Raw genomic sequence first — 17,871 nt, forward strand, 5'->3', positions numbered from 1 at the left:
GGAGGTTGGGGAAGAAGTTGGGCCAGTCCTGGGGGCTGGGGAAAGCTTGGATGAGGGCTCTGCATTGGAGGCAGAGAGGGGGCCAAGGCCATCTGGTAGTTCTTTGCTGCCTCCGGAGTCTGACATCAGCGAGGCAGAAAAGCAGCGGGAGCCTGTTTCCAGTGCATGCCATAGGTTCGCCATCACAGCTCTAGGATGAGGAGGGGATGGGCCTTGGTCTTCATCTGAACCCTCTCTCCCTTGTTCTACCTCTCCCCTGCTCTGCCCAGCCTGACTTTGCCCTTCCCCAGTTTCCTCCTAGCCAATGGAGCCACTCTCCTATTCTCTATCAGCTGTTCATCACCCGTCTCAGATTCAGACTCTGATGGGAGCATGACACGGCGTCATGTCATCGTCACGCGATGTATCATGACTTTCTCCCCTCCGCTAAATTGGGGCCAGGTGTGGCCAGCACGTGATGTATCCAGCCCATAGGCCGCGAGTTTGAAACTTCTGCTCTATGGATTCCATTCTCACATTATGTCTTCTTGCATTGTACAGTATTAAATTGGGACGGGACCAATTTTATTTAGGAAACGTCCGTGTGGGCAAATTGAATACCTTCAGACAAAATAGTAATGCATGTCTTCGGGGTAGAAAAATCAACAAATCCTTCTTCTGCAGTTCTATACTCAACTTTCCCCTCCTTCACCTTGACCACAAAGGGGAAAATTCAAATTAATCACATTTTAGCATGACATCTGAATCCTGCATTGTGGTTAATCTTACAGATGGGTCTTGAAAATAAGGCCGCTTCATCCATTATGATTTGAAGCACACTGGTTTCCATTAATCATAGTTAAGCTTAAACATCGTTTGACTGAGCTGAGGCAACACAAGCTGCAATTAATGTAAAATGGAAATGAGAGTGAGGGGAAGCGAGGGCTATTCCCATCAATCTTTTGCATTATATTGGAACTATTGCTATGAAATACTTTTAGGGAACTTCAGTTCTTAAATTGTGGGATTAGTTTAGACTGATGTGCCATTTTTAATAGGGATTGGATTTCAAAAGTTAAACAGAATAATAATTTGAACTTAATTCCAGGTAAGCCCAACAGAACTTACCTGCACAGTAAAATAAATTTACTAAGACACTTCTATCAAATCAAAATCTCCATTGCGGTCATAGGCTAGCATAAGAAAAATAAAGTCCAAGCAATTAGCAACTTTACAAGCTAAAAATACGAAAGTCACAAGGTTTAAAAACTTTTAAAAAGTTAAATGCAGGTAATCCTCAGTTTATGATCACAATTGAGTCCAAAATTTCTGTTCCTAAATGAGACATTTGTCAAGTTTCCGAAAGATGCCCTAATTAATTCATGAGCCATGATCCAAACTTCAAAGGAAATATAGTCATTTATTAGGAGCAACATTCCGGCAATACTCGGATGCAGTTAGGACTGATCCCACATAGATTTACGTTCCCCTATGACCCTGTCTCTCCCCTCCTCTCTGGCCATGTCATAAATCACATTCTCCAATTAACCACTTTGGCTGGCTATGAAACCTAACACCCTCCTTCTGATTGTGGTCAGAAAGAATGTATGGAATTCACTTCAGTTCTCCCTCCCTCCTGCTCATGGCAACTTGAAAGCTTTGCAAGTTGACAACATTTTGTTCAGTAAAATTTTACGACTCCATTTTACAACTGTTCTTACCACATTTGTTAAGTGAATCACTGCAGTTCTTAAGTTAGTAACACGGTTGTTAAGTGAATCTGGCTTCCCCATTGGCCAGAAAGTCGCAAAAGATGATCATATGACCCCAAGACACTGCAACTATTCAGCATTCAGCATTTAACTATTCAGATACTATTCAGCAGGTTCTGACAGGTTATGGAGAACTGGTAGCAGAACTTTTGAGCAGTTCGGAGAACCGGCAAATACCACCTCTGGCTGGCCCCAGAGTGGGGTGGGAATGGAGATTTTGCAATATCTTTCCCCCAGGAGTGGAGAGGAAATGGAGATTTTGCAGTATCCTTCTCCTGCCACGCCCACCAAGCCTCACCCACCAAGCCACGCCACGCCCACCAAGCCACACCCACAGAAACGGTAGTAAAAAAAATTGAATTCCACCACTGCTGCAACCAACCGTCATAAAAATGAGCCAGTTGCCAAGCATCTGAACTTTGGGGATGCCGCAAAGTATTGTGTGAAAAATAGGCATAAGTCATTTTTTTTCAGTACCGTTGTCACTAAAAAAACTGTTGTAAATTGAGGACTACCTGTATATAAGTATTATTTTATTGATCAAATTTATACGCCACTCATTTCGTGGTGCGAAGCGACACTGAGTGGCTTACAACGTTCACACATATCCCAATATACAGTAGTGGCCAAAATTGTGGAAACCTTTTGGGAAAAGTGTATTTTTGAGGTTTGATGGTTAATAACACCACTTTTTTTTTTTTTGGGGAGTTTCAAGATAATCCTATTCCACTGCTGGAATGGCCTGCAAATAGCCCAGACCTCAATTGAAAATCTATGGAGCCGACTAAAGAAACTCATTAGTCAGAAGCGACCCAGCAATAAAACCCAGTTAATAGAAACAATCCTTCAATCTTGGTTTCACATTATAACAGTTGCAGAACTAAAAGACTTGGTTCACTCCATGGGAAGACGTTGTAAGGCCGTCATTCATGCTAAAGGTTACCCAACAAAGTATTAACTGACATGGGGATAATTTTTGTATATCTCGTTTTTTTCCTATGGTGATCATTTTTGTATATCTCGTTTTTTCTAGTGTTTCATTTTTCTTCTTTATACTGTAACTGCTATTCTAATAGCAAATCCTTCATAAAAGTTATGGCATTACATTCTTGATTAAACTATCTTTCCATTGATATAAAATTTTATGGTACTACTCCAAAAGAAAGAAAGAAAGAAAGAAAGTGGTGTTATTAACTAGTTTTAGAAAATACACTTTTCCCAAAAGGTTTCCACAAGTTTGGCCACTGCTGTATGTAAAAGATTTCCATGTAGCTTAGCTATGTTTGTAGTTCTCACATGGTCAACTTTGAGCAGCTAAACAGGGTCAGACTAGGTTGGAATATGGATAGGAGCTCATCAAGAAATCTCAGAGCACTTGGTCAGAATAAGAATTTTAAGAGAAGAAGTCTCTTTAGAATAGCAAATTGCATGTAATCCCATTGAAAGCTTTTAGACTATATAATTAAGTCCTATGAACATTCGTTTTGAGAGTCAGATCATCTGAAAGTTTTCCTTCAGGAAGATGTGGGTTTTTCCTCCTAATTCTTCTGTTGCATAAGCTCTTTTCACTTTCTGTTCTAAAATTGCTTTTTCTCTCCCCCCCAAAAATATCCATCAATAATTCAAATATTTCCCAAATGATTTGACACTGAGGATTATCTGTCTTCCCGTTGCTGCGAGATACTCATTTTTGTGAAGGCCCTACCAATAATCAGAAGCCAATTAACTGGCCCTGAATATTTGGCAAAATTTTGTGCAAATGGCAAAGTGTTGTTGTTTTTAAAAAAACAATAACTGTCAGGGATCCTCTCCACATCATCATCAACATTTTTCCTGGATGAGAAGAAAGTCTTTGCTCTACCGTCTAGACTGAACCACAGTTTAAAAGTCATTTAAAAAAAAAATGAATTACAAACACATTTAAATATAAAATGCTGTTAGAAGTGGCATACATTTTTCTCCAACACGGATGGCGGGCAGATTATTTTAGGAAGCTGTCTAATTTTATCTTATTTTTAGGAGGTTTTTTTTTTTTCCTGTCCTTTTCAAAGCTATCCTTTGTATTTTTTTAAGCCATAAAAGAAGTTGCTAAACATCACCATCTATATAGTTTTCATTTTTCTCTCTGTGTCATCATTTCCTTGTTTCCGGAAAATAGTTTGGCTGGAGTTTAAGAATAGCCACCTTTAATGTCTCTGAGTGGCCCAAATCTTTACTTGCTTTAAAGCTTTTTGTCTGCTCATTCTCTTTTCTCCCCCTGCAATGCCAGATTTTCACTTTTCCAATATCCTTTCCTGTCTGTAATCATAATGCTCTTTAAGCTCTTTTGTGCCTTAAATAAATATTGCCGATTCTTTAAAGTTCGACTTGGTGTATACTTTTTCAAAGGTAGCTATTGAGAGAGACAGAGAGAGATTTTTTCAAAGGTAGCTATTGAGAGAGACAGAGAGAGACAGAGAGAGGGAGGGAGAGAGAGAGAGAGAGAGAGAATAAATCTGTGTATGTATATCCATACACAAAGGCACATATACATGTGCTTGTTTCTTAGGTTCATTATGAGTTTTCTAAATATCACCACTAAGAATAATAAAGGAAAAAAAACATCGATTAAAAATGTCAAAAGATTTTGGTGTCATCTGTAATTAAGTTTAAGCCATTTGGGTTTATATATAGCTCTGAGTATGATACCAGACACAAAAAATTGCTGTAAAATGTAAAATTATTTATCATTCCAATGAGAGAGGAAGAGAGAAAGGGAGAGGGAGAGGGAGAGAGAAAGAGAGAGAGAGAAAGAGAAAGAAAGAAAAGAAGAAAAGAAGAAAAGAAAAAGAAGAAAATAAAGAGAGAGAGAGAAAAGAGAAAGAGAGAGTGGGAGGGAGAAAGAAAGAAAAAAGAGAGAAAGAGGGAAAGAGAGAGAGAGAAAGAGAGAGAGAGAAAGAGAGAGAGAGAGAAAGAGAGAGAGAGAGTCAGGGAAAGAGAGAGAAAGAAACAGGGAAAGAGGGAAAGAGAGAGAAAGAAAAAGAAAAAGAGAGAAAGGAAGAAGGAAGGAAAGAAAGAAAGAGAGAGAGGCAAGGAGAGAGAGAGAAAGAGGGAAAGAGAGAGAAAGAGAAAGAGAAAGAGAAAGGAAGGAAGGAAGGAAGGAAGGAAGGAAGGAAGGAAGGAAGGAAGGAAGGAAGGAAGGAAGGAAGGAAGGAAGGAAGGGTCATTTTCTTCCTATTATTGCACTGAGAAAGCTAATTATGAAAACAAATTTCCACCATCTATAAAATGTATTTCACTATACAGCATGCATAAATCTATTGCAATGGAAGTTGAATGCAAATTAATTTTATCCAAACGCAGATGGTAGAAGCACCCGCTAGAGTCCTTCTATCCACGGGGAACATTTGTTTGCTTTAGAGTCCCAGATCACTAGCTGTCCTTGGTGAGTTTTGCACATTTGAAATGAAATGCACCATATGTTTGCAAGTAGGAGCAGGCTGAAACAATGGTCTCGCTGCACGTCCGCTTTCACAAATGTTGCAATTGTCAGCATCCATAGGAAAAAAAAATATCTCCCCTGTGCTTCAATGCTCATTTCAGTTCTATCTTTATTTTAAGGCCTTGTTGTGGCCCGCCAGCGGCCTGCACAGATTGTTGCTGATCCCGATGACGAGGAGGCTGGTGTGGTGCTGCGCCAGCAGCCTGTGTAGCCGGCACTCGAGTCGGACAGCGAGGAGGCTGAAGAAGATGTGGTGCCAGAGGCAGGGATTCAGCCAGGGCCTTCAGAACCACCAGAGGCTCCTTTAAGTGAAGAGGATGAAGAGGAGGAGCCTCTTCTCAATACACGGGCATGCAGAGCTGCCAAAAGGCAGGAGTGACTCCTCAGGAGGAGGTCTCCTCGAGAGTAAGGCTTGGGGCTAATTGGCCACCCCCTTAGCCTATTTAAGAAAGAACACAGCTTGTAACAAGCTGCAGGAAACAACTTTAGTTTGCTAATCATCGCATTGGGATTTCTCTGCAACCTTGCTTCTGGGCTTTCTGCCAACTCCAGTAAGATTCTGACTATCTTATCTGTGGAATTCTGGCAGGCTGTTAAGAACGCTTATTAACAGCCGGCATTTGCTAAAACTGTGTTATTTGAGTAAACTAAATTTTGTTCAGAGTTTGTGTGTGCTGTGTTCTTTGGGATCCGTAGTTGGGGCAGAACAGGCCTGCACGTAGGAAATGACCAGCTTACCTTAGTATATATCAATTCCAAATGACAACACACCAATCCTGAGTTCTGCTGGCCTCCTGAAGATATAGACCTCTGACTCTTCTTATCAAGCGTTGCATCAAGAGCGGAGTTTTGGGTTTCATTTCAAGGTGGCTTCAGGGGTAGGAGGCCAGTGGTCCACTTAGATCAGGGCAGGGGTGGGTTCTACTTACCTTTACTACCGGTTCACAATGGGATCGCACGAACCGGTCCAAACCGGGGGCAACCCACCACTGGATCAGGGCTGTCAAACTCAAAACCCGCGGGCCGCATCCACAGAGCATTTAGATATGACCCACAAGGCCGCCCTGGAAACAGTAAAGGACCGGCCTGTGGTGCCTCTGCTGATGAAAACAGAGCTCGGGAGGGCCACACACAGCCCTCCCGGGATCTGTTTTCGGCCAGGATGGCTTCCTGCAGCCCTTTGCCAATGAAAATGGAGCTCAGGGGGCCATGCGCTACCCCCGAGCTCTGTTTTCGCTAGCAGAAGGGTGCAGGAGGCTGTCCCAGCCAAAAATGGGGTTCCGGGGGCCACACACACCCCCGAGCTCAATTTTTGCTGGCCCCACCGAGGTCAAACACAAACCTGATGTGGCCCTCAATAAAATCGAGTTTGATACCCCTGACTTAAATGTTCAGGATCAGCCAGGAAGTAACGACACCCAGGCAGAGCCTCATGCCGCCATCGCTACCGGTTCTCCGAACCACCGGCTACAATCGCTACCAGATCACCCAATCCGGTCCAAACCGGGAGCATTTCACCCCTGGACTGATCCATGATTTTTGTGTGTTTGGGTCTCTGGCTTTCATGTTTATTCCTGCAGCTGAAACATATTTCCACCTTTACATTTAGCACTGAAAAATTCCTAATCGAGAGGTCATCATGCTAAACCCCATGAAGTCGGTGAGACTTAATTTAGTCGCCACTCAGTTACAGCCAACTCAACAAGTCTGCTTAGCGCTATTGATTGCAAGTTTCCCTTTTGCATGGTCCCCTTCATTTTTTTTTATTTTTAAAGTTCATGATGGATTTGGCCCAAGTCTTACCGAAATACCTTAGTGAGAAAGGACTTGCATAACAAGCATAATCATATAGTTCAATCTAGCCTTGGGGGAAGGAATTCTAATTTGCCTGTAATCTGCCTTCCTGGATGTATCCATGCATGATTTATCTTATTGTCACAACTGGATTCAGATGTGAATGCAAATTGCTGAAGGAGCAGTTTACCGGCTTAACTTGTTCCCACTAGAGAGGTGGATTTCATAATGAGTAATTGGGAAAACCAGTTTTCTGTGTGTAAAGGCGAGATACTGTCCCAAATGTATTTTTTTTCCCCTCCGCTTTGAAATTACAGATCTGAAATTTGCAGAAGTTAACTGCTTTGCTAGGCGAACGGTTCCCCGAGAAAAGCTTATGCGTAAACGATGCAGAATTAATCATGCTTGGAGCCCTGCTTAAAATGCTTAGGCTGCAGTTCCACATGTGAGCCGATTCCATAATCTATCAATGCGCAACCACATTATCTGTTTCATACGGTGGCTTTGCTTTTCGCGTACATTTCTCATTTCAGAGCTTGGTTGAGTAGAAACTTCAGGTCTAGGACTTTTAGTCTCCTACCGTTGGCCGCGCCTCTATCTCCCCCAGTGTTATTGTCCTCAGGCAATTCTCTTCTGACGTTTCTCCTCAGCTGACACACCCCTAGCTGTTCGCCCTGGCCAATGGGCCATGGCCCCTCCATCCCATATGCTTCGGTGCGGCTGATTCGCAGAAAGAGGGTTCATTCTGGGTTTTTCTCTGCCCAGGGCAGTTAGCCGCTGGCAGCTATAAGCCAAACGCTGAATAGGAGAAGGAATGGGCGGGGATGGAAAGTAACAAAGAACAGGAAGGGAAGAGTGGGGGGAGAGGCGGTAAGTACCCAGCTTCATCCAAAGGGAAGGGAGACAAGAACCTGTTCTTTGTTATGGTTTGCAAATGTGAGTGCACGCATGCGCGCGGCCTTTCCACACATGCGCTTTGCTGGAGCCTGGCCTTCCATGCATGTACTTTGCTGGCGTGCGTGCCTTCTGCACATGTGCCAGGCCTCAAAAACACGTCTAAATAGGATGGCATAGAGCCGGGGCAGGTGATCTGTGATTTCCGCTACTGGTTCGGTCCGAAACGGCTGAATACCACCTCCGATTATGAACCTAGCAAGGATCCCTCATTCCAATCCTGAGCTACAAATATTCTCTTTTTAAGTTAGAATTCCTCCAATTTAATTCCCCCTCCCTCACAAACATCCATTATTCAACAAAACTCAATGGCCATGTGGTACTATGTGATTCTGTCTAATATTCTTTTTTCCCCTCAGTTACTTTTCAGATAATTATCCAAAGGTTCAGAGTCTATTACTTTAGACTAATAATAGTAATAATAATAATATTACTATTATTCTTTTCTTCCTTACTAGTATCTATCTCTTCGCACTTATTACTATAACCATGTTGCTTGTATCTTTCAATTTATATTATTTTTATTTGTTTCCTAGTACGATTTGATAGCTTATTAGTAACCTTGACTATCACTAAGTGTTGTATCTTTTTATTCTTGAATGTATTTTATTCTCCTTATGTACACTGAGAGCATATACACCTAAGACAAATTCCTTGTGTGTCCAATCACACTTGGCCAATAAAGAATTATAATCTGTTCTGTTCTGTTCTGTTCTGTTCTGTTCTGTTCCGGTCCAGTCCAGTCCAGTCTAGTCTCCCCTACCCCTACCCCTACCCCTACTCCTACTCCTACCCCTACCCCTACCCCTACCCCTTTTTAGTACTTTATGGTTTTGTTTCCTAAAGGTAAAGGTTTCCCTCACATATGTGCTAGTCGTTCCCGACTCTAGGGGGCGGTGCTCATCTCCGTTTCAAAGCTGAAGAGCCAGCGCTGTCCGAAGACATCTCCGTAGTCATGTGGCTGGCATGACTAAATGCCAAAGGTGCACAGAAAGCTGTTACCTTCCCACCAAAGTTGGCCCCTATTTTTCTACTTGCATTTTTAATGTGCTTTCGAACTGCTAGGTTGGCAGAAGCTGGGAGAAGTAACGGGAGCTTACCCCGTTATGCAGCACTAGGGATTTGACCCGCTGAACTGCCGACCTTTCGGTCAACAAGCTCAGCATCTTAGCCACTGAGCCACCGCATCCCTTTGTTTCCTAATGCCACATCAAATCATTGGCATTGAAAATACATGTCCTTTTAACTCCCTCTCAATAGTATTACACAAGTTAAATCAAATAAATCTTCAGTGGACTATCCAATTTTATTAAATCAACCCTAAGGGAGGGAAAATGTTGCTGGATGTTGATCTCCAATGGTTTTTCTATGTAGCCATTCACACAGAAAAGGCGTGGGTGCCACACTGATCATTGTCAAAGTGTTGTGTCTCAGATTAAATATTATAGCAGCTACTTGCAGGCAACAAGACTATAAAACTAGGAAAGTTAGAACTGTCTCTCCTTCAGATATGCAAGCAATTTACTTTTGCCCTTTTCCCCAGCATGCAGCTGAAGGAAAGCTAATTTTGAATGTAACTTTTTATTATTAAATATTAACTGTTTGTCTTTGTTGCAGTCATGAAGTTGGAGCCCAAAACAATTCATTCTTTTCTTTTTAGTTATGTGCCTTTCAATTCTCTCTATAGTCTCCGATGCTTAAAATATTCTTTTCTGCTTTCCAGTTCTCTTCCTTTACCTGTCCATCAACATTCTCCACTACAAGTATTTCTTTTTCTCTGTCTCTCTTCCCATTTTCTCTAAATAATAATAAAAAAAGAACTTCTATGTTTGGTTTGATGCTTTCGTGGCTGAAAGAAGAGTTGGGATTTTGACGGCTTTAATAAAAATTTTCAGCTAGTGTTCCAAAATGAAGTTATTTTTTCCACCAAATTACACTACACAATGCTAATCTCTCTCTCTCGCTCTCTCTCTTTTTAAACAACAAATGGTTTTTCCTACATCATTATAGCTGGTAGAAGCTTATAAAATTCATATTTATTTCCAGGGACCTCCCATTCAGTTTGTTTGCATTCTACATTTATGACTAAATATGTGGGAGGCAAAATTGAAGGCTTCAGCAGCAGAAATATTGTGACTAAACTAGAAGTGGAGTTAGGGGACAGGTACTTCCAAGAAAGATATATCATATCAGCAAGCATACCTGATATATTGAGGACATTATGTTGGATGGGAAAATGGCAGCATATTTATGGGCATTTTCATACCATTAGATATTTGAACCAGTGGTGGGTTCAGCAATAACCCAAAAGACAAAATTGAGTTGGAAAATCAAGGAGTATATGAAATCCCATGCACCGCCTGCCCCACCACATACATCGGACAAACCAACAGAAGAATAAGTGCACGCACTGAAGAACACAAGAACTCAGTCAGAAAAGAAGAACCAACTTCTTCCCTGGTCCAACATCTTAAAGCCACAGGACATGAAATTGACTTTAAAAAGACCAGAACTATCGCCAAAACTGAACACTTTAACAACAGAATAATCAGAGAAGCCATCAAGATAGAAAAACGCCCACACAGCATGAATAAATGAGATGATGCCTCCCGCCTACCAGCCATTTGGAAACCCGCCCTTATTGACAAACGAGTCCCTAACACAAAGAATGACACCAGACCCACACTCACGAAAACCACACAGAATGTCACCACCACACTTCCACGCAAAAAGCAAACTCAAACCCACACCGATGATGAGGCACGACCACAAACCAGAAGCCAGACCACAGCTGCATCATTAGCCACTTTAAACCCCTCCAATCCATACATGAAGCAAACTGACACCCACCATGAAGATGGTGGCACGACCACGAACACAAAGCCAAACAACAGCAATGCAGCATACCAGCTCAAATCCCCCTGCAACTCAGACTAACTCAAGCACAACCAAGCCCCCACCCAAACAGAACACACCCCCATCCAATCAGAGCACAGCCAACCCCACATCCAATCAGAGCACAACCAAGCCCCCAACTAATCAGAACACATCTCCACCCAATCAGAACACAGCCAAGCTCCCACCCAATCAGTTCACATCCTCACTGGCAGTTACAAGGAAGAAAGAGCTGCGATCACACATTGCTCCTAGAAACACGAAGCCGAAAACACCAGCCTGAAGATGACGAATGAGTCTTTGTCGAAACGTCGCCAAGACACTTCCAATTCTACACAGGAGAAAACCTGAATAACCAAAGACCTACATACAAACACCCGCGAAAACCTCAGAAAACATATATACTCTATCTATCTATCTATCTATCTATCTATCTATCTATCTATCTACCTATTTACACATACATACATACATACATACATACATACATACATACATACATACATCCAATAACAATTCCATCAACAGGCATTTCGAACTGCCACCGGCCTACCAGGCTTTGAGACACCAGGAAAGACTGCAGGATGAGCAGAGATGGCTTTTCATCAGTGAGCAGAGACCAAAGGTATCCAACCTCCACCTCTGAGCATGTGAAGGCATAGTCAGTCCTGACCAAACACAGAGGAACCTGGCAGGACTGTCTCAAACTGTAACAGATAGGATTAATGAGAAATGAACCTGGCCGACCACAAGGTCAAAGGCAAGACAGCAGATTGCGAAGGTTGACAGGCTAACATCATCCCCCACTGATAAGCAAGCTAGGAGGGAGGAAACAGTAGGTATTAAGTCTCCATCATCCAGCATGACGACAGCAAAAATAACATAGCTAATTACAAGTGGGAGACGGCTGGAAGGGCCTATTACACGCAATGGCCAAATTGATTAATGGCATATAAAGGCAGAGATCTCTGTAATGGTAGTTTAATACTCTGATGATTTCAGGAGATGGCTGACGAAAGCTTAGTAAAATAAAATTTTAATTATTTTAAAATTTTAAAATTTTAAGTTCTGGAACTTGCAGGATGTATATATATATATATAACTGTCCTTTAACAGAATAACAGAGTTGGAAGAGACCTTGGAGCAGGGGTGAAATGCTACTGGTTTGCTCTGGTTCAGGCGAACCGGTAGTGATAAAAAAAAAGCTACCGGTTCAAGTGAACCGGTAGTTAAAAAAAGCTACCGGTTTCTCCGAACCAGTATTTCCGATGTTCAGCTGTGCCGCATGGTTTAACTTTGCTAGAAAACAGAAAATCCTGCTTTCTAGCAAACTTAAATCTTGCGGCACAGCTGATCCTCTCCTCGCTGTTCTACTTAACTTCCCAAGCCTCCTTTTGGCATGTACTGTGCATGCGCACGCAGTGTGCATTTGGTGTGCACTGCACATCTGTGCACAGTGCATGTTTGGTGCGCAGCGTGCATGCACCGCCAGTGAACTGGTAGCAAACCGGTTCAGATTTCACCACTGCCTTGGAGGTTTCTAGTCCAAGCAGGAGACCCTATACTAAGGATCTGCAACCTTAAACACTCAAAGAGCCATTTGGACCCGTTTCCCACAAAAAAGAAAACACCGGGAACCACAAAACCTGGGTGGGCGTGGCCAACTCAATGTCACTCACTTCTACCAGTCACATGACCCCTCCCCAGCCACACCTACCCAGCAGGTCACTAGGGCAGAGAACCAGTTGTTAAAAAACACTGGGAACCACAAAACCCTTTTGACATCTCTCTCCCTCCCTCCTTCCCTCCCCCCCTCTCTCCCTCTCTCTCCCCCCCCTTTCTGTATCTCTCTCTCTCTCTCCCCCGTCTCTCTTTATTTGCACCAGGCAAGGAGTGACTGGGAGGGGAGGGCGAGGAGTGGGGGGGGGCAGCCAGTGGTGGGATCACCCGACAGGGAGCCACAGCAGAGGGCCCAAAGAGCCACATGCGGCTCCAAAGCCGCAGGTTGCTGACAACGGCCCTATACCATTTCACACAATTGGTCAGTCCAATCTCTTCTCTTAAAAAAAAACCCAATGATGAAGCACCCACAACTTTTGAAAGCAATCCATTCCACTGGTTAATTGTTCCAACTGTCTGGAAATTTCTCCTTACCGTCTAAGGTTGGGTCTTTTTTCTGCTTCAGGAAACCCTTTGTAGTACAAGAAGCTCATTGTGGAGCGCATATAGTTAAGGATGAACCCAACCTGATAAAAATCCATTGTGTTGTGTGCTCTAACTTCCGTTTCTGAAATATTCACAAATGCAACTGTCCTGAAACAAAATGGGCAAGCAGATGTAATTTATTGTAGGCTGCTTTTTTGCCTCCATTCTGCCAGGGGAAAAGGAAACAATTACCTGCAGCCAGTCAAGCGGTGATAATTCTTAATTACATTGCCGATTCTTAAAAACATTGTTCTGCTTAGGACTATTAGAACTCACTTAGCTGTAGTTTCAGTTTTCATTTCTCTCACAAATTTGGTGTGTCCCCCATTAATTGTAACCCTCATGAAGGGAGCATAGCCATTAACACTGCCAAAATCCTGATTCAATTTGCTGCTAAATTTACAATCTGTAGCTTGAGAGCAATAGAAGCTGTGACAGAATCCCCTGTAGAAACAACATAAATTACCAGTTCAAAAAGGCTTTTCCTAGGAAATTATCCTTTTTTTTCCCCTTAAATTTGGGGCTGAAGGACAAGAGACTGTTGGAAGAAGTGCCCATCTGGGTCCAGTTCCAGTGTCTTTCTCCAAGTGTGGAGAAAGACACTGGAAACATGGTTTAATGGTGGACAGGATGACATGGTTTGAGGTCCTGGGCAATTGAGCACATGGGTGAGAGAGAGAAAAAGAGAGAGTTTTATACCCTCTCTTGGGCCCCACCTTGGAGCTGCCTGTTTCTGTGTAAGAAATGTATTCTGATTGGTTGTCAGACTCCCATGGGGTCATGCAGGGGTAAGTTTGTAGGTTGTCTTGAGTCCCAGGCTTGGTTGAATCTTGCTGGGTGATGTAATGAAGGGGCTTTGGGCAAAATTCCTATTATGGCTTAATGGCTTTGTCCTGGTTTGGATCTTGAATGAGGGCTAATCTGATCACCCTGGAGCTGAAGGTCTTTTGTAGATAAGATGGCTCAGTCCAGTGGTGGGTTGCCCCCAGTTCGGATCGGTTCTATAGAACCGGTAGTAAAACTGGCGGGAGGCTCTACCCATCGACCCCGACGTCATTAGCGAGCCCCGTTGCAGCTCCATTGCGAACCGGTAGTATAGGTAAGTAGAACCCATCCCTGGCCCAGTCCCTAACCCTAACCCTAAACTTAAGAGTTTAGGATGTCACAGTATCACAAAGTTTGAGAATGCCTGGGTGAAGGTGTTGGACTAGGACCTAGGGAGACTCAGGTCCAAATTCCCCCTGAATCATAGAAGTTCCCTGTCATACTTTGGAGGCTAAACCAGGTAGGAATCCCAGCTAAATGAACACGTTCTACTCTATTGCAGAGCTATATTGATAAAAGAAAATATTTGCAGCTCAGGGTTGAAATGAGGGATGTTTGGTGCTCTCTGAGCTCTAGTTGTTTTCTTACAGACATTTCATTACTCAAATGGTGATAACGGCCGTGACCAGGGGGGCCTTCGCACAGGTTCGCCTGGTGCGCCAGTTGCGCCCTTTCCTGGACCGAGATGACCTTCGCACAGTCACTCATGCTCTGGTTACTTCCTGCTTGGATTACTGCAATTCCCTCTACATGGGCCTGCCCTTGAAATGCACCCGGAGACTCCAGCTGATCCAGAATGCAGCCGCACGGGTTGTTACCGGAGCCCCTCGTTACTCCATATAACACCCATCCTGCGTGAGCTGCACTGGTTACCAGTGGTTCTCCGGGTCTGCTTCAAGGTGCTAGTTCTCACCTATAAGGCCCTACATGACTTAGGTCCAGGATATTTGCAGGACCTTCTCCTGCCTGCCTCTCACCGTCCTGTTCGCTTACAAAGGGCCGCTCTCCTCAGGGTTCCGACGGCGAGCCAATGTCGTCTGGCGGCGCCCAGGGGTAGGGCGTTCTCTGTGGGTGCTCCCACCCTCTGGAATAAGTTGCCTACTGAGCTCTGGACGCCTCCTGATCTCCGCTCCTTCCGTCGGGACCTGAAGACTTGGCTATTCAAACAAATAAGCTGACTCTGATTCCGGGCTTTATTATTTTACTATTAATTAGTTATTTGGTTTAAAATGGGATTTTATTGTACTTGTTTCTTAACTTGTGTTCGCCGCCCTGAGTCCTTCGGGAGAATGGCGGCATATAAATACATGTAATAAATAAATAAATAAATAAATAAATAAATATCATCAGTGCTAGTCAGGAGGGAGGTTTGCTCTCAGTTTATATTCTAGTGGCTTGCCCTGTCAGTGTTGGTGGAAGTAGTCTTGGAGAGTCTTTGGTTGGGCTGCTTACTGTTACCTTGTTTGGCAGTTCCTTAATTGGTATATTGTTTACTTCTTGCTTGTTGGTCTGATGTTAATCTTGAAGTTAATCTCTGCTCATCAGGGGGTTGATTGCTGGTGGGCAGGTGTTTTGATTTTATTTTTGTTCCCTTTTACGGCTGGCTGATTGTCTCTTTTGTACAGTATGTAGAAGTTGTTTATGTCTCTGTGTCTGTTGATGGCCAATTTATCAAGTGCCAGGCTTCCAGAAATTCGATAGTGTTTTTGGACTTGACTTAGTCTATGATAGCTACAATTTCCCATCTGAAACTCTCGTTAAGTTTATATCGTCAGAAACTTACAAGTATGAAAGTACAATTCCACCCCTGTCTCCTTTACAGCTTGAGAAACTAGGGAGGGTGTCTTCTGAACCACTCACTATCTAGGTGCGATTTGTGCTGTCTCTTATTGGACCGTTCCATTGGCAGCATCTCTTTAGCTGTTTTCCCAAGGTCTTTCTCACATGCCATTACACTCCCTGGATGATTTTGGGTCAGTCACTCTTTTTCAGCTCAACCTACTTCTGAGGTTGTTATGTTCTCAAGTATCATAAACTCATTATGTAACTATATATATATATATATATATATATATATATATATATATATATATATATATATATATATATATATATGTTATTTAACTGTATTACTCATGCCAAAAGCCTGCTGAGTAAATCATATTTAATCTACACAGAATTACACAGAAAATAATGCACATTTAGAAGAGTTATTTATGTATTTGCTGAATCACCTCTCTGGCTCTTTCCTTCAAAGGAAACCATGGGGAAATAATCTGAATTGCTTCCCTTTCCCAAAGAGGTCATACGTCACACATCCTTTCACAAGTATCTCATTTCCAAATCCCACAAGTCAAGTGGCAACATAGCGTTATTAGGATGCATGAAAGCACAGGGTTAACGATACCAAATTGGAGTGCTAGAATCCAAATAATTAATTGTACGAAATGAATTTTAGAAGGGGGATTGAAAATTAAAAACATCTCTGTGTTCGTTCCATTGAGATTTGTGAGAAGGAGTTTTATAGCCCCCTTATCTGGTCACTCCATTCTACGTGGTGCCTCCAAACTACTACAATTCCATCGACTTGTTGCAATTTCTACCAGAGCTTAACTATTCCCAGTTATTCCCAGAGCATCCCTGGCCTGCTCTCGAGTTGCCATAGGCCAGGGGGGATGGGAAATGGGTGAAAGTGCAGAGCAGCCAAAAACAGATGCACATTCCACGCTTATCTCTCTCAAGGCTGTATCCCAGGGTTACCTACAGCAGCTGGAGGGGAGTGACCTCTACAACCTGCGAAATTGCTCCATTGGCAAATGTGATTGATGGCACGCCCTGCAGCTGGCCCCGCCCCCGCCCCACACACCCCATTTTGGTTCCCAGGTAAATGCAGGGAGGTCTACTAGACCCAAAACAGGGCATAGGGGGCAGTGCACTTTTGTTCCCAGGGGGTGCAGGAGGCCGAGTGCTGCCTGTCACATCCCCTGGCCACACCCACCATGGCCACGCCCACCCAGCTGATCATTAGGGCAGAGAATCGGTTATTAAATTATTTGAATCCCACCACTGGGTTGACCCCTCTTCTTTGGGGCAGCCCCTCAAATATTGAAAGACTGCTACCATATCACCCCTAGTCCTTATTTTCATTAAACTAGACACACCCAATTTCTGCAACTGTTCTTTCTATGTTTTAGCCTCCAGTCTGCTTATCATCTTTGTTGCTCTTCTCTGTGCTCTTTCTAGAGTCTCAATGTCTTTTTTTTTTAATATATATATCGTGGCAATCAAAACTGGATGCAATATTTTAAGTGTGGTTTTACCAAGGAATTATAAAGCGGTTTTAAACCCAACATAAATATGGTGAAAATACATTATATATTGAAAAAGTTTACCACTTTACAGACTTGGAAGCCCAGAAGTCAGGAGGTATGTTTATATACCTGGTGCCTGGTGGTGCAGCAGACTAATAGCCTGTTATTAACATTCAGCTGCCTGCAATTACTGCAAGTTCGAATCTCACCAGGCTCAAGGTTGACTCAGCCTTCCATCCTTTCTAAGGTAGGTAAATTGAGGACCCAGTTTGTGGGGGCAATAAGCTGACTTTGTATAAATATACAAAAGTATGAAGGCTATTGCTTAATGCATTGTAAGCCGCCCTGAGTCTCCAGAGAAGGGCGGCATATAAATCAAATTAAAATAATATATATATATAACTAACTATCACTTTTATGGAACTTCTTACAGTGCATATCTGAGAATTGTTCTCAGATTTCAGCAAAGTTTATGAGCAAAGTATATTTCAGATCTCTTTAGGTTTCTTCTGGCCTTAATAGAAAAGAAGAACTCAGGAGTTACCAACACTTAAGCAAAATAACAGCGAACAATCTACTCTGAAGAGGCCAATTTGATTTTTCCCAGTTAACGGAAGATTAGAAATGAAATAGACATAAAGACTTCTTTTATATT

Source organism: Pituophis catenifer, unplaced genomic scaffold (assembly GCF_029215685.1).
Source record: "Pituophis catenifer annectens isolate HBS135680 unplaced genomic scaffold, rPitCat1.0.hap2 SCAF_8, whole genome shotgun sequence".
Taxonomy (NCBI): Eukaryota; Metazoa; Chordata; class Lepidosauria; order Squamata; family Colubridae; genus Pituophis; species Pituophis catenifer.